The following is a 24,721-nucleotide window of genomic DNA, read 5'->3' on the forward strand; positions in this document are numbered from 1 at the left end:
AGTGCTGCACAGCTTTAAGACCATGTCGATGTATATTCTTCATTGTTTTTCATCCCATTATTTTTAGTGAAAATATTGTACCTTGACCATAATTTCTGATTGGTACAGGCCCGCAGCTACTTCAGTGATACATGTCAATCCACACACAAACACACACACATGCACGCACACACACACACAGATATACACACATTTTACCCAAATGTTTACTGCAAATAAACCCAAAACCGCTCAAAAGTCCTCATTTGTACCATGACAGTTGCCGAGAACGAGCGCGACACCTCTTTGGAGTCCTTGACCTGTTTGACTGACTCTTAAATGCGCCGACTTCATTAGGGGGTCAACCACTTGGGTGCTTGCACCGTCATTAGTAAATACAAGAGTATTGACACATACATATAAAAACCTTATGCACATTATGTCATCGCCTTAAGCTGTTTTATCTACAAGGCGGTGTGGCCACGAGCTGATGTGGGGTCACCCAACCAATTACAAGTGTTCCACCCCGAACAAGTCAATACCAAGTAAAACACTGATTCATTATCAAAATTGCATGGATAAAAAATGCAAAGTAAAAGGGAAGGGAAAAAAAGATATATGGATCGGCGTAATATGCGTACAGTTAGACAGTTCCAGTTTGTGTGCATAATTGCTTTAATGTGGGCTATTAAGCCTAAGTGGGTATGATTTTACAGTCTGGCCTACATTCAGGAACATCCCCGCCGTGATCAATACTTATGATTTGTAAGTCAGCAGCCATCGATAGCGTGGTGTGATCGTTTAAGTATTTGACCTTGTCTCGTTCTTGGGGATATTACCCAAAGAGCACACTGATGCTGGAGGACAAAGAGGAATGTGCACACACATACACTTCCACATTCACATATGCACACGCACACACACACACACACACACACACACACACACGACAGTCTTAAATGGGGTTTTCACAATATTGTTAAATATCTAAAATGGTTAAAATTTACCAATCAATCAAGTTATTGTTATTTTAAAACTACAACCCCAATTCCAATGTAGTTGACACATTGTATTAAACATAAATAAAATCAGAATACAATGATTTGCAAATCATGTTCAACCTATATTGAATTGAATACACTACAAAGACAAGATATTTAATGTTCAAACTGATAAACTTTATTGTTTTTAGCAAATAATCATTAACTTAGAATTTTATGGCTGCAACACGTTCCAAAAAAGCTGGGACAGGGTCATGTTTACCACTGTGTTATATCACCTTTTCTTTTAACAACATTCAATAAACATTTGGTAACAGACGACACTAATTGTTGAAGCTTTGTATGTGGAATTCTTTCCTATTCTTGCTTGATGTACACCTTCAGCTGTTCAACAGTCCGGGGTCTCCGGTGTCGTATTTTACGCTTCATAATGCGCTACACATTTTCAATGGGGGACAGGTCTGGACTGCAGGCAAGCCAGTCTAGTACCCGCAATCTTTTACTACGAAGCCACGCTGTTGTAGCACGTGCATAATGTGGTTTGGCATTGTCTTTCTGAAATAAGCAGGGACGTCCATGAAAAAGACATGGCTTGGATGGCACCAGGTTTCTCCAAAACCTGTATGTACCTTTCAGCATTAATGGTGCCTTCAGAAATGTGTAAGTTACCCATGCCATTGGCACTAACACAGCCCCATACCATCACAGATGCTGGCTTTTGAACTTTGCGTCCGGATGGTTCTTTTCCACTTTGGCTCGGTGGACACGATGTCCACAATTTCCGAAAACAATTAGAAATGTGGACTCGTCAGACCACAGAACACTTTTCCACTTTGCATCAGTCCATCTTAGATGAGCTCGGGCCCAGAGAAGCCAGCGGTATTTCTGGGTGTTGTTGATAAATGGCTTTTGCTTTGCATAGTAGAGTTTAAAGTTGCACTTAGGGATGTAGCGCCGAACTGTATTTACTGACATTGGTTTTCTGAAGTGTTCCTGAGCCCATGTCGTGATATCCTTTACACATCGGTTTATGATGTGTTGGTTTATGATGCAGTGCCGCCTGAGAGATCGAAGGTCACGGGCATTCAATGTTGGTTTTCGGCCTTGCCGCTTACATGTAGTGATTTCTCCAGATTATCTGAACCTTTTGATGATATTATGGACCGTCAATGATGAAATCCCTAAATTCTATGCAATTGTACGTTGAGGAACATTGTCCTTAAACTGTTTGACTATTTTCTCACGCACTTGTTCACAAAGAGGTGAACCTCGCCCCATCTTTGCTTGTGAATGACTGAGCAATTCAGGGAAGCTCCTTTTATACCCAATCATGGCACCCACCTGTTCCCAATTAGCCTGTTCACCTGTGGGATGTTCCAAACAGGTGTTTGTCTTTTTTGCCACCTGTCCCAGCTTTTTTGGAACGTGTTGCAGCCATGAAATTCTATGTTAATGATTATTTGCTAAAAAAAAATCAAGTTTATCAGTTTGAACATTGAATACCTTGGCTTTGTAGTGTCTTCAATTACATATAGGTTGAACATGATTTGCAAATCATCGTATTCTGTTTTTATTTATGTTTAACTCAACGTCCCAACTTCATTGGAATTGGGGTTATATTTTTAACAGCATTGCATAGTGTTCTGAACTCCTGTGTCCATGCCAGTCTAATATTCTCTAGCATCATTCATCCATCTCCTGTATTGCTTATCCTCAATCCGGTCATGGGTGAGTTGCAGCTCGTGCCAGCTTACTTTGGGTAAGAGGCGGGGTAAACCCTGCACTGGTCCAGAGCCAATCGCAGGGCACATATAAACAACCATTCACACCCACATTCAAATCTATGGTCATTTTAGAGTCTTCAATTAACTAAACATACTACATACAACCACTCGGAGAAAACCCACGCAAGCTCCACAAAGGAGGGATGGAGCTGAGATTCGAACTCAGAACCTCAGCACTGTGAAGTAGACATGCTAACCACAAGATGAATGCTGCCTGTGATGTATCTCAGCTTCCCATCGCTGACTTCATGTTGGGTCTTCTTTACTCAGCTATTTAGTTGGTGGTGTCTGCAAAGTAGTGCACACCATTATGCATCTACTGCTACATGATGCAATTATTCAACAATCAATTCCCATCAAATGTTTAACAAACTACCAGCCATAGTCTAGATCACAGGTATCAAATTCAAGGCCCGGGGGCCAGATCCGGCCCGCCACATGATTTTATGTGGCCCGCGAAGGCAAATCATGTGTGTCAACTTCCACGATTCTTGTTAAAATCTTTCAAATTAACATATTTCGTAAATAACATTGAGATATTGAAAGCATTTTTGTGTTACCAAATATGAACAATAGTTGAAAAACCCATTACCCTTGATTTCTGATTCCAAAATTAGTTTATAAATTTCGGGTGTAATAATATGATGAGGTGATTGGGCTGTTACAGCCGGACAGGACAAAAAAAAAATGATGAGGTGATTAAATATTTTTATGGTTTCACAGTCATAACAGTCATTTTTTTCCTCTGAGGGAAACCGTAACTACAATGTGGCCCGCGACAACATTGTAAGTGGAATTTAAGACATTATAGCACATTTCAAAGTCGTATTCTATCAAATTAAGCAATATTTGACCTTGCTTATGCTAAAGTGCTAAACAATACTTGTAAGAGATCAATTATGTATATGGCATTGTTGTTTATTGTATATCTGACAAAAAAAACTTATGACCCATTGATTTTGGGATCAAGCGTCATTTTTAAGGACAATTAAAGCCTTCATTTTGGAATCTCATTTTTCTTAAAGGAGACGTGCTGTTTTTTTTCCATTTATTTTACATTTTAAAACAGCTCCCAGAGGACTTAATAACATGTCTGTGACATGCTTTTGTCAAAATATCCCAAGGATCAAGAATTTTAACTTTACACACCCTATTTATTGCCTTGGTGAAATAAACACATTTGAGAGGTGTCTCACCCCACTCCATATTATGCTAGGCTGATAGATTTCTTGCTCTGACGACTCGGGATGGAGCTAGAAGACTGAACAGGCAAGCAAGCTTTTTGCTACTTGAGGAAGCGAAGGCCAGTGTGGAAAAAAAATGAGCGCTCATAAAGATGAATAAAACATGTTTTTATTTAATGGTAGAGGCAGAGGTTCCGACACTACATTGTGTGTATGTGGGGCATGCACACATCATCAGAAACAAATGTCCCCCACCGCCACCGTGTCGACATCACCGAGCAATCAAGTATGGGACACTTTTCAGAAAGCAAATCCTAATCTGTGCAGTCAACAAAACTTTGAAAGATGCAGCTCTTCTCCCCTTTTATCTTGCATTTGGGCGTTTCTGCATGATTGTGTTTCAGACAGTTTAGTGGTTTGACTTTAGCCAGCCTAGCTGATGATGTCATGGGCAGAGAAACTTGGGAGGCCATTATGTAAATAAACCCCACTGTTACAGAACAGGGGGGCGAAAGTGCAAAAAGTCTCACTCGGTGACACACTCTTAAAAATACACAGGTAACAAAGATACCTTTGTTGTTTAATCTCACAATTGATGGGTGGGCAGGTACTCCAGAGGCCCCATTATTTGTATACAAAGAATATATAGTCAATTTTCCATGATAAACCCCCATCAAGGATCCCCGGACACACTTGTTTAAGGTTTTGAACATTTTTGTTTTTTAAAACACTGTCAACATTGTGCTTCACCTTGTGTGGAAGTGACACAAACACCCGCTACAGACTCGACACTAAGCCTGAGTGACACAAACAAGATCCCTTTCTACGGTAACACAAGGTTAAGCAGCGTTATCGCGCGCTGTAATCTTGAGAAAAGTTTTGTGTTTTGGCAACAGACAAGTGTGACATACGATCTCCACCCTCCCGAACTAATGAGTAACAATGTTTTGAATGAGGAAAGGGGTCTGTTTTTGATTCGTGTCGTGTCATGTTTTTACTGACAGCCATTGTCACGATGACTGGATCACCACCAAATGCGCCCCCACCCAAAAAAACAAACAAAAAAAGTGTAGGATAAAACATTAGAGCTTCTAATCATGCTGATATATGTTTCAGGTTTTGGATCAAAGTTGTAAATGTAAGATGTTATGCTATCATCTGGAAGAACTAAAACCAAAAGGTTGGCAAAAGTGCAGTGTAGCACAGATTAACCTGAGCGTACAGTGTTACTAGCGTTAGCTTCTGATAGTGGGGCATGCTCGGTTGAAAACTAAGCTTTCAATGTGAGAATTGGGGCTAATTTGACAAGGGTAATTTAGAGGCTGGGTGAGGAAGTGCTCCATCCATGAGTGAAAATAAGATCCAATCCATATGAGCACTCTTGATGGGCGCTGTGGTTATTAATTTTCAATTGTGTCGCGAAGGGGTCTGCTCTTGGGGGTAGAATCTCTGAAAGTCCCTAATACCCCTAATTAAAAGTCACAATATTTGTTGCTGGTTGCTTTTTTGAAAAAGATAGTCACGAGAAAGTTGGAAAAGGTTAGTGTAGTGTTTTTTAAATAAAGAAAGCTGTTTTAAATTGGAAAAGAGAGCAGGTCAGTTTGATAAATATCCGATGGATAAAATTTGTAAAATAGAAAATCATACATAAAATGCGGCACGGTGGTTGACTGGTTAACACATCCGCCTCACAGTTCTGAGGACCCGGGTTCTAAGCCGACCTTGCCTGTGTGGAGTTTGGATATTCGCCCCGTGGCTGCGTGGGTTTTCTCCGGGTACTCCGGTTTCCTCCCTCATCCCAAAAAGATGCACAGTAGGTTAATTGAAGACTAAATTGTCCGTAGGTTTTAATATGAGTGTGAATGGTTGTTTGTTTATATGTGCCCTGCGATTGGCTGGCAACCAGCACAGGGTGTACCCTGCCTCCTGCCCGGAGTTAGCAAATCCATCAAAGTCCTCATGTTCTGTATCCGAAATGAACAGCTGGGCAAGTTCTCAATCAAACACGTCAGGTTCGAGTCAGTCTCGTTGGCGTGCGAAAGCTCGAACAACAGTGCAAGCAGACACGTTAGCCCAAGCATCCACAATCCATTCACAAATTGTGGCGTAACTCACCCTGCGCTGCCTCCTAGTCTTTGGAAAGCTGTGTTCGCCATCTGTCATCCTTTGCTTCCACGCCGCTCGCAACTTCAACTTTGAACGCCCTGTTTACACCGATGTCCAGCGGTTCGTCAAGCCTCCTGGAATGATGGCAAGCCTCGAGTTATTCTTTGCTCATTAATCCATTGCTCGAGTTGGTCTTCCACCTCGCCTTGTTTCAGCGTTTTGTTTTTCTTCGACTCAGCTTCGATTTCTTGACTTAACGAAGCTCGTTTTCCTGCTTCCTCCACTTGCGAACCATGGATTCATTGATCTTGAATTCTCTCGCGGCTGCTCGGGGGTCCTAAGCCAAACCGATGTTGTTTTGCACAATGCACACTCCGGAAATGCTCCCAGTCAGTAAAGCGGTAAAAAAAAACAAAAAAAAAACAAACAAAAAAAAACAACAACAAAAAAAATAAATAAAAAATACCGGTGCTATATCCCTACCGGGGGCATGGCTTTAGCGTCCTTCCCCTGTCCTCAGTCACGTCCGCTTTTCCTCTGCGTAAGCTGCGTGTCGGCAGGAAATGCTAAAAAAAAAAAAAAAAAAAAAAGCGCTCATCACACAACAACATTTATAGATGTTGGAACTTGGTGCACACATAAGGCGTGCTGGATTGTAAGGCGCCCCGTCCATTTTGGAGAAAATTTAAGACTTTTAAGTGCGCCTTATGGTTGTGAAAATACGGTAGTTTAATTGTTTTTTTTACTATCAAACTCCCTCGTGATTTAACCTGTTCATTAACACAAACAAATGCAGAAAACAAACTTGCTCATTTTCTATAAGATTAGCCCACATTAGAGTCGCGGGGGAGCTGGAGCTGAGAGGCGGTACACACTGGACTGGTTGATGGTCAAAGTCTTCAATGAAGATTTTTGAGATGTGTCTTCTTCAATGAACCTAACGTGCATGTTTTTGGAATATGGGAAGAAGACTGTACCTGGAGAAAACCACTGTCCCACTGTGCTGACATTTGTTTGTTCTTTTAATGGTGAGTGGATGCTGTGTCTCTCTCGATTACACATTCTTCTGGCGCAGTATAATTTCTGTTTCAACCGCAACACCGAGCAAGACACAACACAGGAAACCATCACGTGGAATCACGTTACCATGTAGTCTGCCACAGCCTCCAATCCTATGTTGGCTCGTTTGTTAAAAATAACTCATTTGGCAATTCCAGTAAATAAAGAGAGGAAAAACCTATCAAACTTCCAGATGATTATCAAAGGTTTCTCGGTAAAGGTTAGACGGTTCTGAATGTCAATTTTCTCGTTTTTCTTGATCCAACACGCACAAACGAAAGCCTTCGACTCTTCAGGCCTTTTCTTCCCCTCCGCACACAGTGAACAATGCTGCGGTGTGCCAAGGATTACACTGTAAAATATGCATGTCCTGATGAAATATGCATACAGCCGTGTGTCATCAATGACACGCTTTCTACAAAGGCGAGACCGCATAGGCAGGGAACGCTTGTTTCTGTTTCGACTCCCAAGACTTTAATGGCTGTAGACATACGAAACGGCTCATCGGGGGGAATGATTAAGCCTGGCACGGCTGCATTTGTTTCATACGCTCAAGCGTTTGTTTGTTTTATTTCAGTTAACTCCAAGAATGAGGATAATAGAGCATGTAGCAAACGGGAGGGCTCAGTGCGCCAAGCGGCATTGTTTTAGTATTAAACGCCCCAAATATCTGGAGGAAATAAGAATGTTTGCCTGTGGATGTGGGCCTAATCGACTCAGTCATGGTGGTTTGACGAGAGAATGTTTTCAAGTTTTAACAGGGTCGGTTCCAGCGTTGCTGCCGCCACCAGTGATCGAACTGCAGAGAAGCAGTTTTTCAGTCACTGAAGGAAAAGAAGGGTATGTGGGTATATTGACATAATGCCGAAGCGCTAAAATCAGTTTGGAGTGTAGCTAAACCTTCAAGGAAAATTATGCCTATAAAGTCCAGTGTCCCTGAGTTCGTGGTTTGGATATGGATCCCAAAATTTCTGGAAACAAGATAATAGACACTAAGGAGCACAGTGGGGTATTGGTTGGCATATCTGCCTCACAGTCGAGAGGTCTCACGTTCGAATCTTGGCTCAGGCCTTCTTCTGCGGAGGTTCCCTGCTCTCGTGTGGTTTTCTTTTTGCCAGGTAAAACTGATCACAAAATTTATGCAAGATGTCAGCACATGACCTGGGAACTGCTTTTAATTGTGAACATATTTCCTTTAATAATGACAATGGTTGACTTATTTTTTTTTTACACAGCTGTCTGTCTGTCTGTCTATTTGTTGATCTATCTATCTATGCAAATAGATTGTGCTAATGATGCCACGTCCTCTAGCAATTTAGAGCAGTTTGAAATGACTAATAGAGCAATAGTCTGGTCCAGTGACCATTGTGCAAATGGCACAGAGACTTCAAGAAATTATGCAGTTTAAAGTGACTAGTAGTGCGATAGTCTGGAACAATGTCGATTGTGCAAATGGTGCAGATACTTCTCAAGCACATGAGTGGCCAGTATTGGTCAACAACAGATATGCAGTCGGAGCTTGTCCTTTTTTGTGATAGCACCAAACCAGACTGTGATGGATGAACACATTCATTAATGAATGACAGAACAGAGGGCTGTTGTGTATGTGCCATTGTGATAATGCCCTTGATTGTGCAAAGTGTAAGTCCTTTACTTCAACTGCTGAAATTTTGAGGGAAAATATATTGTTCAATATATTGTTGTTCCCCTCCTTGAGCTGTCACCTTAACGTGGTGGAGGGGTTTGTGTGTCCCAGTGATCCTAGGAGCTAAGTTGTCTGGGGCTTTATGCCCCTGGCAGGGTCACCCATGACAAACAGGTCCTAGGTGAGGGACCAGACAAAGCACAGCTCCAAAAACCCCTATGATGACAAAGAATTCAGGAAGACATTTTCCCTTGCCCGGACGCGCCCCTATGGAGCCAGGCCTGGAGGTGGGGCTAGAAAGCGAGCACCTGGTGGCCGGGCCTGCACCCATGAGGCCCAGCCGGGCACAGCCCGAAAGGGTAACGTGGGTCCCCCTTTCCATGGGCTCACCACCTGTGGGAGGGGCCATCGGGGTCGGTTGCAGTGTGAGCTGGGCGGTGGCCGAAGGCAGGGACCTTGGCGATCCAATCCCCGGCTACAGAAGCTGGCTCTAGGTACATGAAATGTCACCTCTCTGGCAGGGAAGGAGCCCGAGCTGGTGTGTGAGGTCAAGAAGTTCCGACTAGATATAGTCGGACTCGCCTCCACACACAGCTTGGTCTCTGGTACCTCTCAAGAGGGGTTGGACTCTCTTCCACTCTGGAGTTGCCCACGGTGAGAGGTGCCGAGCAGGTGTGGGTATACTTATTGCCCCCCGACTTGACGCCTGTACATTGGGGTTCACCCCGGTGGACGAGAGGGTAGCCTCCCTCCGCCTTCGGGTTGGGGGACGGGTCCTGACTGTTGTTTGTGCCTATGCACCAAACTGCAGTTCAGAGTACCCGCCCTTTTTGGAGTCCTTGGAAGGGGTGCTGGAGAGCGCTCCCGCTGGGGGACTTCAATGCTCACGTGGGCCATGTTCTGCACCTCTATTGCCGAGGCGGCCGACCGCACACAGTGAACAATGCTGCGGTGTGCCAACTGGAGCTGTGGCCGTAAGGTAGTCAGTGCCTGTCATGGCGGTAATCCCCGAACCCGTTGGTGGACCACCAGCAGTGCACCACTAACACTGTGTATAGTGGGGATGGTGCGCTGCTGACCTCTTCTCGAGAATACTTCAACGGCCTCCTCAACTCCACCAACACGCCTTCCCATGAGGAAGCAGAGTCTGGGTCTCGATTTACCGGTCGATCTACATTCCTACCCTCACCTATGTCACGAGCTGTGGGTCATGACCAAAAGAACAAGATCCCGGATACAAGCAGCCAAAATTAGTTTCCTCCGCAGGGTGTCCGGGCTCTCCCTTTGAGATAGGGTGAGAAGCTTGGTCATCCGGGAGGATATCAGAGTAGAGCCGCTCCTCCTCCACGTCGAGAGGGACCAGATGAGGTGGCTGCTGCATCTGATTCGGATGCCTCCCGGACGCTTCCCTGGTGAGGTGTCCCGGGCATGTCGATCCAGGACACGCTGGAGAGACTACCTCTCTCGGCTGGCCTGGTAACGCCTCGGGATCCCCTCAGAAGAGCTGGATGAGGTGGCTGGGGAGAGGGAAGTCTGGGCGTCCCTGCTAAAGCTACTGCCCCCGTGACCCGACCTCGGATAAGCGGTAGAAAATGGATGGATGAAATATATTGTTGATAGTTAAAAATTTGGATAACTACACGATTCTCAGCTCTGCATGACCATCATTGGAACGCAAAGAAAACGTCATGGTTTCGTGTACCCACCAAATACTGCTGTATCATATCGGTGTACACCGTGGACAAAGTTTGCCCTTTAAGTCTTGTTTTGTGTCTATTCATTACAAGAGCCCGAGGCAACAAACAGTGCCAACAGATAATCTCCCTGAGACTCTCACAATCGGCACAAAAACTTTGACAAAAGTGAAGTACAAGAGGGTTCAAGCAGATGGAAACTGTGCTCTTGTTCCCTCTAGCTGGCTTCACGTCTCAGGTGTCTGCTTCTCTTACAAGGTGTGTGTTACCATAATGGGCCAGTTAAGAGGGGCCCCTGTCAGGGGGCCCATCCCTCCTGTCTGGACACACCGACTCCACAGTCGAGAAAGGTGTCTTGTTAGATGGAGGATAACACAATGGAAACTAGGCCAGGGTCCAAACTCTTGTCATTATAACACCTTTACTAACTGTACAAAGCACATTCTAAGTAGCATTTTAACATTATAAGGAAGTGAGCCAGTGTGATATCAATTCATTACAAGCAATAAGATACCTTTATAACACTCTACAATGATAAATGAGGAGCGTAAATCCAGTCATGTATTTCTTTTTTTTTTTTTAACATTGTCACACAAGTGTACAATGAAAAAAAAAATCACACCCATATTACGAACCAGTTTCAGAAGGCTGTACGTAGCTTGAAGTTTTCGGAAGTCGTTAGTTTACCTTTTTTCTATTACATTCATGATTAGTTTCGCTTTTTTGGTTTTCACTCTAACTGACACATGGTGCATAGTGGCACCTTTCTTGAACCAATTAAACCAGTCATAAATAGTATTATCAAGTGTCCACTGTATTACATCACCTTTTCTTTTAACAACATTCAATAAATGTTTGTGAACCGAGGACACTAATTGTTGAAGCTTTGGAGGTGGAATTCTTTCCCATTCTTGCTTGATGTACAGCTTCAGCTGTTCAACAGTCTGGGGTCTCCGTTGTCGTATTTTCATAATGCGCCACACAGTTATAAAGGGAGACGGGTCTGGACTGCAGGAAGGCCAGTCTAGCACCCACACTCTTTTACTACGAAGCCACGCTGTTGTAACACGTGCAGAATGTGGTTTGGCATTGTCTTGCTGAAATAAGCAGGGGCGTCCATGAAAAAGACGTTGCTTGGATGGCAGCATATATTTCTCCAAAACCTGTATGTACCTTTCAGCATTAATGGTGCCTTCACAGATGTGTAAGTTACCCATGGCATTGGCACAAACACAGCCCCATACCATCACAGATGCTGGCTTTTGAACTTTGCGTCCATAACACTACGGATGGTTCTTTTCCTCTTTGGCCCGGAGGACACGACGTCGACAATTTCCAAAAACAATTTGAAATGTGGGCTCGTCGGACCACAGAACACTTTTCCACTTTCCATCAGTCCATCTTAGATGAGCTCGGGCCTAGAGAAGCCGGCGGCGTTTCTGAGTGTTGTTGATGAATGGCTTTTGCTTTGCATAGTAGAGTTTCAAGTTGCACTTACAGATGTAGCGTCGAACTGTATTTACTGACATTGGTTTTCTGAAGTGTTCCTGAGCCCATGTGGTGATATCCTTTACACGTTGATGTCGCTTTTTAATGCAGTGCCGCCTGAGGGATCGAAGGTCACGGGCATTCAATGTTGGTTTTCGGCCTTGCCGCTTACATGCAGTGATTTCTCCAGATTATCTGAACCTTTTGATGATATTATGCACCGCCGATGATGAAATCCCTAAATTCCTTGCAATTGTACGTTGAGGAACATTGTCCTTAAATTGTTCGACTATTTTCTCACGCACTTGTTCACGAAGAGGTGAACCTCGCCCCATCTTTGCTTGTGAATGACTGAGCAATTCAGGGAAGTTCCTTTTATAGCCAATCATGGCACCCACCTGTTCCCAATTTACCTGTTCACCTGTGGGATGTTCCAAACAGGTGTTTGTCTTTTTTGCCACCTGTCCCAGCTTTTTTGGAATGTGTTGCAGCCATAAAATTCTAAGTTAAGGATTATTTGCTAAAAACAATCAAGTTTATCAGTTTGAACATTAAATATCCTCTCTATGTAGTGTATTCAATTAAATATAGGTTGAGCATGATTTGCAAATCATTGTATTCTGTTTTTATTTATGTTTAACACAACGTCCCAACTTCGTTGGAATTGGGGGTTTAGGTTAGTGACAGATTACGTTGCGTTCTGATTTACGTACACATTCCGATTACGTTGCCACTGAAGGAACATAACCCCACCTTAAACTGAGGACCCAATACATTGAAAACATTGCAATGAGACACTCTTTTTGGGTCATTTCATTGTAATTCAATAGGGTTTTATATGGGAAAAGCCAATGGACGTCTGTCACAGCAGTGTAAGCTTTGAGTCTAGTCTTCACAGACGATTTCTCCCCACAAATGGCATTGTGTTCCGTAGAGTTGTCCCAGAACCACCACGGAAGCCCACATACTACCGCCCAGCCCCATCTGTATCCTCTGGAACTTTAATCACGACGTGAGGTTATAAATATAGCACCCTTCGAATGATTTTCTCCCTTCAAAGCTGACCATCAAAAAAAAAAAAAATGAATAAAAGCAAAGTAAGAAAACAGAGCGACCGCAGCATTTATGCAGAGCTGCCACAACAGAGACCTACGGTGGCCACACTTACACTTACAACCCTCTTGGCATTAAGGCTTTTAAAAGGCAGTTTAGACTCCAAATGCGGGGGCATACGAGCCTTTTAAACATTTAAGCATGTCCACATGTATTCATGAGAAATGTAATAACAAATGGCAACCAGTGCGAGGGGGAGAAAACAAACACACAGACAGACATAATCAATTACGTCCCATTCTTGTGCTGCCCGGCGTAGGTTGTTTATTTACTGTACCCGTTTTAAAAAGGGCAGTGCGTATATCTTGTAAACCCTTAAAAAAAGGTTTTAGCCGCAGACAATGATGACATGTCCCCTTTAAACAGCCCCCTTCTGGTGCATGTATGACTCAATGATAATTACAGTATTGAGCATTTTAAAGAGGGCCATAATTACGATAATCTAAGCTTTCATTCTTGGAGAGTTTATGTCCTCCTCCACCTTTCTTTCCTTCTCTCCATCTTTCTTCCCCACTGACAGCTGCGTTGCCTGGGAAGTACTCGTTCTCTCTCTCCCTCCCTTCAGAGTATAATCTATTGCCGTCCCCCCGATGCTTACATGTAGCTACACGGTGAGTCAGTGCTGTAATTCCATCATTAGCTGGATGATGTGAGTGCTGTCTTTAAAGTGCCAGCTTTGGCGTGACCCCCGCGGGGGCCAGGTTGTGGCTTTGACTGATGCCAGTCTATACTTGCCACGTGTCATACCGGCAATAATGTAATAATAAGTTTGCGGGTCCGGCTCTGTTCGGACCTGCACAGGCTTAAGGGGGCCCCTGTGGCCATTTATGTCTATGGCAATACGGTTTATGGCTTTGGGGAAAAGACAGAGACGTGGTTTGAAGTTTTCCAAGCTTCAAATTAGCAAATTATGTTGGCACATTTTTAAAGCAAACCGTAAGGAAGATTACATTTATGAACTCATCATGTACTACGTTGAACCATATGATGCCAAGTCACAGTAAAGTGGAACCTCTAAGCTCCATCACAAGCCTTTTGTTTGCTCGCATTTAGAGTAAAAATGTTTTATGAAATCTAATAAACTAATTCTACAATCAAACCATCATTAAAACCTTCACTAACTGCACAAGCAAAGTTTTATCGCAACAAAATGAGACAAAATAAAACAAAAAATTCCTCTTTGTGATGTAGAGACGATGTCATTTTTTTTCAACATTCTTAAATGTCCCAAAAGTGTAAAAGTAAATTAACCACAACATAGTAGTACTCAATAAAATTTAAATAATGTAAAACTACTCACCATTTATGACATTAAGCAAGTGACATTTGTTACATTTTGACAAGTGTAAAAATAAATATATACTGTAACATGACAAACAAAACGCGGCACGGTGGCTGACTGGTTAGAGCGTCAGCCTCACAGTTCTGAGGTGTGGGGTTCAATCCCCGTCCCCGCCTGTGTGGAGTTTGCATGTTCTCCCCGTGCCTGCGTGGGTTTTCTCCGGGCACTCCGGTTTCCTCCCACATCCCAAAAACATGCATTAATTGGAGACTCTAAATTGCCCGTTGGCATGACTGTGAGTGCGAATGGTTGTTTGTTTCTATGTGCCCTGCGATTGGCTGGCAACCAGTTCAGGGTGTACCCCGCCTCCTGCCCAATGACAGCTAGGATAGGCTCCAGCACGCCCGCGACCCTAGTGAGGAGAACCGGCTCAGATAATGGATGGACGGATGGATGACAAACAAAACATAAAAATAAAGTAAAATTATTCACCCTTGATGATTTGACTAAAGCCTCGCAGACAATAAGTAAATAGAGGGACTGACAACAGAGGTGACTGATAGTTAACTTCATGGTGATTTTGAAAATTAACTGTCACACAATGCTTAAATGTACAAAATAGGGCAAAAATAAAACTAAAATAAGTAAAATTACGCTGAATGACCTTTTCTGGCATCTTCAAAGGGTGACTGGTTTAATTTAGTTTGATTTTACTGTGGTAAAATTCTCTTTACACTTATATGACACTTAGGAATGTTAAAATGTAACATTAAAAAAGAATTGCCTGAAGGCTTAATTATGTTTTTATGATGGTGACAGTTTGAGTCTGGAAAAAATGTATTACATTTTTTACAATGAAAAAAAACCCAGAAATTAGAATGACAAGGAAGTCAACCAGCAGCATGGACTGGATTGAGTTCCACTGAGTTTATTGCCCGTTGAACCCAGGGTTCACTGTACTGTATGTTCCAGACATTCAGTGATGGATGGTTGGAGTACACACAGTGCAGGTGACCACACAGGTGCCTGCAATGGGAAATCTGCCCCGGGGAATCAGGTGTACTCGCTGAGAGAGAACCCATCTTTGGCGTCCTGCGCTATCTTTGGTGCTTCGAGACCGCCTCGGGTGCTCAGGTGAGCCTTGGTGATCAATCACTTGATTCTTTAGCGTCAGGTGAGCTTCTCCCATCAGTCCATCAGTCAGTGAGTTGGTTGAAGGGAGCGAGCGCCTCGGGTGAGGAGTCTGAGGCATCAAGGCGAGCTCCCACATGTACGACAACAACAGTAATCCTTTGCACAGGTGGAGATTTGTCGTGGGCCACTTGAAGCTCAGCTGGGATTGAAAGGCATGTGCTCACCATCTCGTTGGTTGTTTTAGCAGTGTGTCGTTACCATGTAGAATAGGGATGCATGCCCAAACCTTTTTTCCACAGAGATCTACAGTACATGCCAAAAAGTATACCAAAATTTATTAGTATTAATGTGATACCTTGTAAAAATCTAAATTTATTTAAGTGCTCTATTTTTCATTTAAAAATTAACATTCAACTTTTCTACTTTTATTATGGGGGAATACAAATTGTTTTTAACATTCAAATTTTAAAATGTTATGAATCAGTGTGATCTATCTATCTATCTATCTATCTATCTATCTATCTATCTATCTATCTATCTATCTATCTATCTATCTATCTATCTATCTATCTATCTATCTATCTATCTATCTATCCATCCATCTATCCATCTATCTATCTATCTATCTATCTATCTATCTATCTATCTATCTATCTATCTATCTAGCAAAATATTTACAATTTAAAAATAAGAAAATGTGACAAATTTTCATAAAATTTTTGGAAAACACATTTGCCGACAAATGCGCTGCAAACAGTCATATGCTGAATAGCAGGAATGACGCAAGATGAAAAACACACAAGCACATAAAACAACCCTAAAAGGAAAATGCTGCAAGATGAAAAATGCTGCAATCACAGGAAACAACAGTAAAAGAAAATTGTTGCAAGATAAAAATGCTGCAATCACCAATAACAACAGCAAAAGAAACATGCTGCAAACACAACAAAACAGGCACAAATCCCAAAACAACTGCAAGTGAGAAATGCTGCCAGTTCACGTCACACAACGGAAGTCCGCCAGACCACTAGGGGACGCGACCTCCGGGATGGACCAGTCCTGTAAGACCAGAGGTACCACAGGTGTGCATAGGTATCTATGCCCATTTTGATCTCTATGCTGACGGTGACGATAAACAAGAGAGGTCAAAGTCGTCAGCGCATCCCAGGTGTGTGGAAAACCAAAAAGACCAAGGATGCCGCCACATTGTGCTGCATACAGTTGAACGCCGTACAATTACGACAAGGGAACTGGGAGTCCGTTTCACATGTAATAATTTTTTTCGTGTGCTTTTTATCACGTTACATATTGATAGCATACACTATGGCGTAGACAAAACAGTAACCCTGTGAAAATTGTTATGACTAATTTCAGTGTCCATGCATTGCCTTCTATGGGAACGATGACCTCCCCAACATGGCCGCCACGTAGGTACGTCGTTAGTCGGGCTGCTACTGGGCGCTGTCGTAGCTAATATCTATGAAAGGCACCCCCTGGACTGGTCCATCACGGAGGTCGCGCCCCCTAGTGGCCTGGCAGACTTCGATGTGTAGCGTGAAAATGCAGCGCATCCCGTGTGTTATATTGTAACAAACGTGGGGTTTTTTTTTTGTGTGTTTTTAACATTTTTTTTCCCATCCAAAAATAGTGTGTCTTTCAAGAGTTTAACTTTTTCTTATAAGCTTCTGATGCAGGCCATGCTTTTTTGATTCATAATTTCAATATGTGGTGGGCTAATTAAAAACATGCAGCAACGTCCCCTTGCAGGACTTTCGTGCCCATCTAGACCGTCGAGTCCGGGTGATCTTGTGCAGACCTCCACAAAAGTTGGCAGTTGCTAGTCCTACTTCATGGAAAACAACAACTAAATGGGATATTGTGGGATGGAAGACTGTCAAATGGCAGTGTTTCCCAAACTTATAAGTACGGCACATATTTTAAAAAAATCACTAGGGACACTACCAAACAAAAATGTCACAAAGGAGGTATACAGTGGACCCTTGCTATTCACTGTAGATAGGGATCAGGCTAAAATGCGAATAGCGAAAATCAGCAATAACTGATGCTCATTGTTTTAATTTTATATTTTATTTTATTCATTCATTCATCCATTTTCCATACCGCTTATCCTCACTAGGGTTGCGGGCGTGTTGGAGCTTATCCCAGCTATCTTTGGGCGAGAGGCGGGGTACACGCTAAACTGGTTGCCAGCCAATCGCAGGGCACATACAAACAAACAACCATCCAACTCACATTCACACCTACGGGCAATTTAGAGTTGTCAATTAACCTACCATGCATGTTTTTGGGATGTGGGAGGAAACCGGAGTGCCCGGAGAAAACCCACGCAGGCACAGGGAGAACATGCAAACTCCACACAGGCGTAGCCGGGGATTGAACCCCGGTCCTCAGAACTGTGAGACAGATGTGCTAACCAGTCTTTCACCGTGCCGCCATATTTCTCAGAAGAAAACGCTAATAAGCAGGGTTCAGGTAAAAAAAATATGAATAAGCGGTGGATCGGGAAAAAATGCCACGAATAAATGGGTGTTCCTGAGAATAACGAGGGACACTGTAGGCGCCCCCAAAAAATCTGCGAATAGGTGAAACTGCAAATTCCACATGGCAAATATACGGAAGTGGACTGTAAATCGAAATAATGATGCCGTCATCTCAATTGACATACTTAGTGTGAAATCTGGGGAAAAAAGGGACAACTGTCCCCGAGGGTCTGAGCCTTTTGGGGGCCCATGGCTGTCCGGCACAAATAATACCTTAAAAAAAAACTCTGCCCCCTCCCCCCAGTTTGGATTTTTAATATTCTGCTTTTGTGAGTTTTCTTTAGGTACTCCAGCTTCCTCCCACATTCAGAAAAAGGCATGTTAAAGGTTCATTGAAGACTAAATTGTCCATAAGTGTGAGTCTGAAATTGGCTGGCGACCAGTCCAGGGGGTAATTTCGCTGGGATAGGCTCAAGCTCACCCATGAGGACAAGTGCTAGACAAAATGGATGAATGGAGGTGTTCTTTAACATAACCAACCATTGCAAGCGGTTTTCCAAATTTAAACGTCTGTCATTGTACATCTGCACGAGTGTCATCATGCACTAATCTCTACATTTAAATACACACGCAAAGCCATTTTTCAGTCATCCAAACTCTCAAACCAAAACGCTCTTTTTGTTACTTTCTCCTCACGCTGCAGTCAAGCAAAAATGTCTCAATGCTTGAGGGGGCTTTTTTTTTTCTTAAATGTGTACGTTGAAAGATTTATGTGCAAAACGTAATTGTTCAGGTTTGTGTTTAGGAAAAGACAAGTGAGGACTTATCTGAGAGATGTATCAAATTGGCTGTTGGTTTGAGTGAGTTTGTTCTTGGACTGTAATTTTACCTTTGATTTTGAGGCGTCTGGGAGGCAATGGCTTGACTGCCGATGCCTTAATGGAGAAAGTGACTGGTGTAAAACCTTTTGTCAGAGACGTTTGAGAAAGCATGCTCGACTACCAGACAAAATTAATTTTCACCTGACTGAAGTCGGATGTGTCGAAAATCTTCACAAAAAATCTTACTGGCGTACAGCCAGGAAAATCACATGAGACTTGGGCAATATCTCACAAGTGTGTTTTCACATTTTTCATCATGTTTTGGAGATTTGTAAGTTTTTCTGAGGCTTTATTTGGTAATGTCTTGTGTGAAGATGTTTTGAACTAGTGATGAATGGATCAACACTGAATTATCAATACCTTGATACTCACCTCCCTGTAACTGGTAAATTAAAACCCTAGAGATGCATTAAAGGTATAATGGTAGAGCCAGGATTTCTTTTACCTTTGCCTTTCAACAGAACTCGCGGGAAATTGCCATGTCTGAAGTACACAGTAGATGCATCTTGCCCGATTAAGATAACTAGATATTGGTGCATCAGTGATAATTGCTTTCAAAACAAAGGGCCTTGAGCTGTGAGTTTCAGGTGTTAAAACATCACACTTTGCCTCTATTACAGTATGCCTCTGACAAAATTTCGGAAGGTGACAAATTCCCAGGTTGCCTTATACACGGGACAATAAACCGGTAAAACAGAAAAAAAAAAAAATCCTGCTTGCAAGGCTAGTGTGAAATTCTAAAAGATTAGTTATTCTCCATGTGTGTTTGCTGTTCAAATGATAATTCTCACTTTTGATTGACATTGGCAGAGAGGTACTCTCATGTAGCTAAATGAGCTAACTAAATAATGAATCATTTTCAGTCAAATACAGTGCAGTTCTGTACTAATGTCTGAGGTTCACACAATTTAAATTTAAGATAAATTAAGATATCCTTTACTGATCCCCATTTATAGCCTAATGATTCACTTAAGCGCCTATTTGCGGCCTATCGTGAACCTTATACTGATTCAGTTGCTGATATATCCATTGTATTGGAAATTCCTATGGCGATGAACCTAAGTATCACACATCACTAGCTTGAACTCCACATTTTCTTTGGCTTTTGAAGTGTGATTTCTCCAGAAAAAGTGTGACAATTGACTCAACAGGTCCTGGAGAATTAAATTGTGGGGCTGTTATTGTAACTCACTCGAGAAGTAAGACAGTACATCATTAAATATGAATCACGACCAGGAAAGATCAAGCCAACAAAAGAACAATTAGCAGAGAATCAATCCTTGTTGCTTTATTTTTGCAGCATAATGACGGCTGGTGCAAGAACACACGTAAAGCTGCAGATTCTTGGAAGAAGAAGACAGACAAACCCCCATCTGGCTCATAGCTATGTCTGGATTGCCTTCTGCGCCCCAGATAGGAGTCAACATGTTTAGCGACATCAAAAGAAAAAACCTGATACCTTAAGTATAAGAAGATTAACACTTGCGGTGATCTCGAGCTTAGGCTTCCACCAGCACTTTTCAACACAACTCCGCCAGAAGGGACAATTAATGACGAATTGGCATCGGCGTCGTCTCATAGTTATTTAACAAAATATGGCACACTGTATAAGCTCTCGTCCTTAAGACTTTCCTTTTAAGTCTGTCCCCCCTATTGCTAACTGGCTAACAGATTGGAGAGGGTGGCTGAAAAAAACTTGACGAGCCGACAGCAGGGGAATCTGTGGGAGCGCTGGGAGAAAGGAGGTGGAAGAAAAAAGAAACAAAAGGAGAGTGAGAGATAAATAAAGAAGGAGAATGCTATCGCTCGGTGGTGATGTTTCACAATTTCGGGCCTGTGTGTCATATCTCAGGGAGGATATTTGCGGTGTGTCTAAGCTCGCCGATATGCCCTGTGGCTTTTTTCCCCACACTGTCTACCTCGCTGTGGACGCTGTGTGACAACCCGAGGAATGTGATATTGTGTAAAACTCTTCCTGACGAGCTGACAGCTCCCAAAATATGCACAAATGCACACAGAACCAAAAGCTAAATAAAAAAAGATGAGAAACAGGTATTAAGTGCATCATTTAAAAGGCATTTAGCAGCCAGACGCTTCTCTATGTCTTTCTGGTTCTGTGGTTGTCATTGCAGTTTTCCTCTTCGTCACTGTCCGTGGTGGAAAAAAAATGCACAAATAAAGCCGAAGAAAATGCAACAAAAAATAAAACTACAGTGTCATGAATTCATAAAATAAACATGACTGAACACGTTAACTATTAGGGGTGTCCCGATCTGATCTTTGAAATCGGAAATCGGTCCGATGTCAGCAAAAAAAGAAGGATCGGATCAGATTGGATCTAAAATCTCAAATTTTACCACTCCTATACAAGCAGTCCATTCCATAATCTGCTCCAGCACAAACGCAGTACAGGAAGTCCTCGAGTTACGACGTACTCGACCTTCGACTTTACGACGCCCGTGCCTTGTCCGCCATTTTGTCCCCAGCACCATAGTGTTTCTGCTTAGCTAGTGCATAGTCCTTGTCTGTGTTTGTGTTTGTGCGCCGGGAGTATCTTTGCCTTTTTCGACCTCCTTTTTTCACACTCTCAGCAGTAATGGTAAGTACAGAATCTTCTTTTTTTTAATTTTAATGTAATTTAGTTTGTTTATACAAAGTGTTAATCTTTCCTGCTACGGTCACCTGACCGTGGTCGGGAGACGCAGGGGAGACGCCTTTTCCAGAGCCGAGGTTGTCCTCCTCGAGGTTAACTCCCTTCTCTTGTTGCACAGCTGAGCTGGGTGGCGGCAACAATAAAGGCGCAAAGCACCGATTTGCTGCTTTAATGGCTTTATTAGCTCCTCTGCACATTCAACGCTAATCGCTACTCTTCCCCGGTCGCCGTCACTACACTTGCCACTGTACACACTCGCACCTCCGCGCACTCCTTCGTCCTTCACAGTCCCACCGGACGACGCCTGCGCAGTCCCGTCTCACTCACACATCGACGCACACGCACACACACACTGAACTTGCTGTCACAATCACGTGGGACAATACCCATAACAGAAGTATTTCGATGTAAATTTCGACTTTAACGGTGAAATCCGACTTACGCGGAAATTCGGGTTACGTCGCCAGCGTAGTAACGGAGCTCGTTCGTAAATCGAGGACTTCCTGTATAGACACATACAAAGAGGCACTATAACAATATATTCGATCGTGACTTCTACTTTGTTACTGCCAGGTATCTCATTGTTTGCTCCACAGTGCCAAAACATTATGTTATGTTATGTTATGTTATGTAACCCATTGGTTAATAATAAGTGGGTCATTTTTTTTCTCACACCTACTGTTGTTATTGTTCTCTATTTGAGTAATATCACTGGATAAAGACTTTTCTCACATTACATACTACAAAATAAGTAAATTACCGTATTTTCACGACCATAAGGCGCACTTAAAAGTCTGAAATTTTCTCCATAATGGACCGGGAGCCTTATAATGCGGCGCGCCTTATGTGTGCACAGAGTTCCATCCATCCATTTTCTGAGCCGCTTATCCTCACTAGGGTTGCGGGCGTGCTGGAGCCTATCCCAGCTATCATCGGGCAGGAGGCGGGGTACACCCTGAACTGGTTGCCAGCCAATTGCAGGGCACATACAAACAAACAACCATCCACACTCACATTCACACCTACGGGCAATTTAGAGTTGTCAATTAACCTACCATGCATGTTTTTGGGATGTGGGAGGAAACCGGAGTGCCCGGAGAAAAACCCACGCAGGCACGGGGAGAACATGCAAACTCCACACAGGCGGAGCCGGGGATTGAACCCCGGTCCTCAGAACTGTGAGGCAGACGCTCTAACCAGTGTAACTTTAATGAGTGCTCCGCTTGACTGACTGGGAGCATTTCCTGCCGACACACTGCTTATATAGAGAAAGGCGGACGTGACTGAGGACAGCATGCGGACGTAAAGGGGGAAGAGTGCGCGTGACAGAGGATGCTAAAGACACGCCCCCAGTAGGTATATAGGTTTGCCTAAGGACCCCCGAAAATGGCACCTATGAAGAGACACGCTTATGAAGCACAGTTTAAACTGCAAGCTATCAGTTACACGGAGGAACATGGGAATCGAGCAGCCGCGAGAGAATTCAAGATCAACGAATCCATGGTTCGCAAGTGGAGGAAGCAGGAAAACAAGTCAAGAGGATGAAGCTGAGTTTCCACGGAAACAAACTGTGGTCAAGCCAGCCTCCACTCGTAAAGTAGCAGTCAAGCCAGCCGCCCCTAATTTTGTTCATACTAGGCATTACGGTAATAAATCGCCAACTCGCGGCGAAAGCCACCTTCAAAATAAAACCCTCCCAATAATACGGACGTCAATGCTCTTTGGTTAAGTAATGCAACCAGCAAGGTTAATTTGAATCTTGAGATGGATTAAAAATTTATTTTATTTGATATCTTATGAAAAATAAATGGTAACTGGACTGCACTTATATAGCGGTTTATCCACACCATCACAGTGCCCAAAGCGTTTTACAAAGCCTCACATTCACACACACATTCATAAACCAATGGGCGACTGCTGCCATGCAAAGCACTGCCAGGCCCATTGGGAGCAAATAAGTGCAGTCCATTTACCATTTATTTTTCCTAAGATATCAAGTAAACTACATTTTTTTAAATGTATCTCAAAATTGCCCGTAGGTGTGAATGTGAGTGCGAATGGTTGTTTGTTTATATGTGCCCTGCGATTGGCTGGCAACCGGTTCAGGGTGTACCCCGCCTCGTGCCCGGTGATAGCTGGGATAGGCTCCAGCATGCCCACAACCCTAGTGAGGAGAAGCGGCTCAGAAAATGGATGGATGGATGGAAGATTCAAATTAACTTTGCTGGTTGCATTCCTTAACCGAAAAGCACTGACGTCCGTATTATTGGGAAGCTTTTCTTTTGAAGGTGGCTTTTGCCGCGAGTTCGCCTATTACCGTAATGCCTAGTATGAACAAAATTAGGGGCGGCTGGCTTGACTGCTACTTTACGAGTGGAGGCTGGCTTGACCGCCGTGGAAAACAACGCGAGGTGGCCCGAGTTGGAAGACCAACTCGAGCAATGGATTAATCAGCAAAGAACAGTCGGGAGAAGCGTCTCTACAGTCACCATTCGACTGAGGGCAATAACTCGGAGCTTGCCATCATTGAGGATTGATCAAAAAATAACATGAGTACATTGTTAAATACTTCAATAAAGTACAACCGAACTCAGTTTTGCTCCCGCTGCCTTTTTAAAAACATTGTTTTAGCGTGCATGCATGCTACTGTATGTTTTAAGCTAGCGTATGTTTTACCATACCTGCGCCCAATAATACGGTGCGCCTTATATATATGTGTTAAATACGGAAATAGACCCCGTAACTGAGACTGCACCTTTTAATACGGTGCGCCTTACGGACGTGAAAATACGGTATGTATGATTATTGCTGAAATCCAATCGGACCGTAGTGGCCAAAACTCAAGGCTGCAATATCGGTATCGGATCGGAAGTGAAAACGTTGGATCGTGACATCCTTATTTATTATTATATATGATGAGCAAGTGTGGTTAGCCATATTGGGGTTTTTATAACTGTCATGGTCTGTGTTTTGGTTTGGGTTGTGTTTAGTTTTGTTCCATGTTTTCCTGTGTTCCATGTTTGTCGTGTGCTCATTAGGTTGTTGTGTCCACCTGTTCTCGTCTACTTTGTGTCGACCAATCAGCTCTCTCCAGCCACTCGTGTCTTGTCCAGGTGTTCCTCGTTGTCTCGTCAATTTGTTTGTATTTAGTTCCCTGGTTTCTTTCAGTTCTTGTCGGTTCATTGTCGTTGTCACGTCTTTGCCATGTCATAGTTGC

At 43.1% G+C, this 24,721-nt stretch overlaps 1 long non-coding RNA gene across 3 annotated transcripts in view; it reads right to left on the minus strand.

Moving 5' to 3' along the window:
* LOC133474176 (uncharacterized) overlaps positions 1-7,427 on the minus strand; it is a 19,854-nt gene extending 12,427 nt beyond the window's left edge. The window contains exons 1-3 of one of the 3 annotated variants that reach the window (XR_009787387.1): positions 7,201-7,427; positions 6,538-6,620; positions 6,064-6,391 (exon numbers count right to left, since the gene is read on the minus strand). This is a non-coding gene — a long non-coding RNA (uncharacterized LOC133474176). The other 2 variants (XR_009787388.1, XR_009787386.1) reach the window with 2 other exon arrangements.
* Between the last annotated feature and the right edge of the window lie 17,294 nt (positions 7,428-24,721).

The sequence above is a fragment of the Phyllopteryx taeniolatus genome, chromosome 2 (assembly GCF_024500385.1).
Source record: "Phyllopteryx taeniolatus isolate TA_2022b chromosome 2, UOR_Ptae_1.2, whole genome shotgun sequence".
Classification (NCBI taxonomy): domain Eukaryota; kingdom Metazoa; phylum Chordata; class Actinopteri; order Syngnathiformes; family Syngnathidae; genus Phyllopteryx; species Phyllopteryx taeniolatus.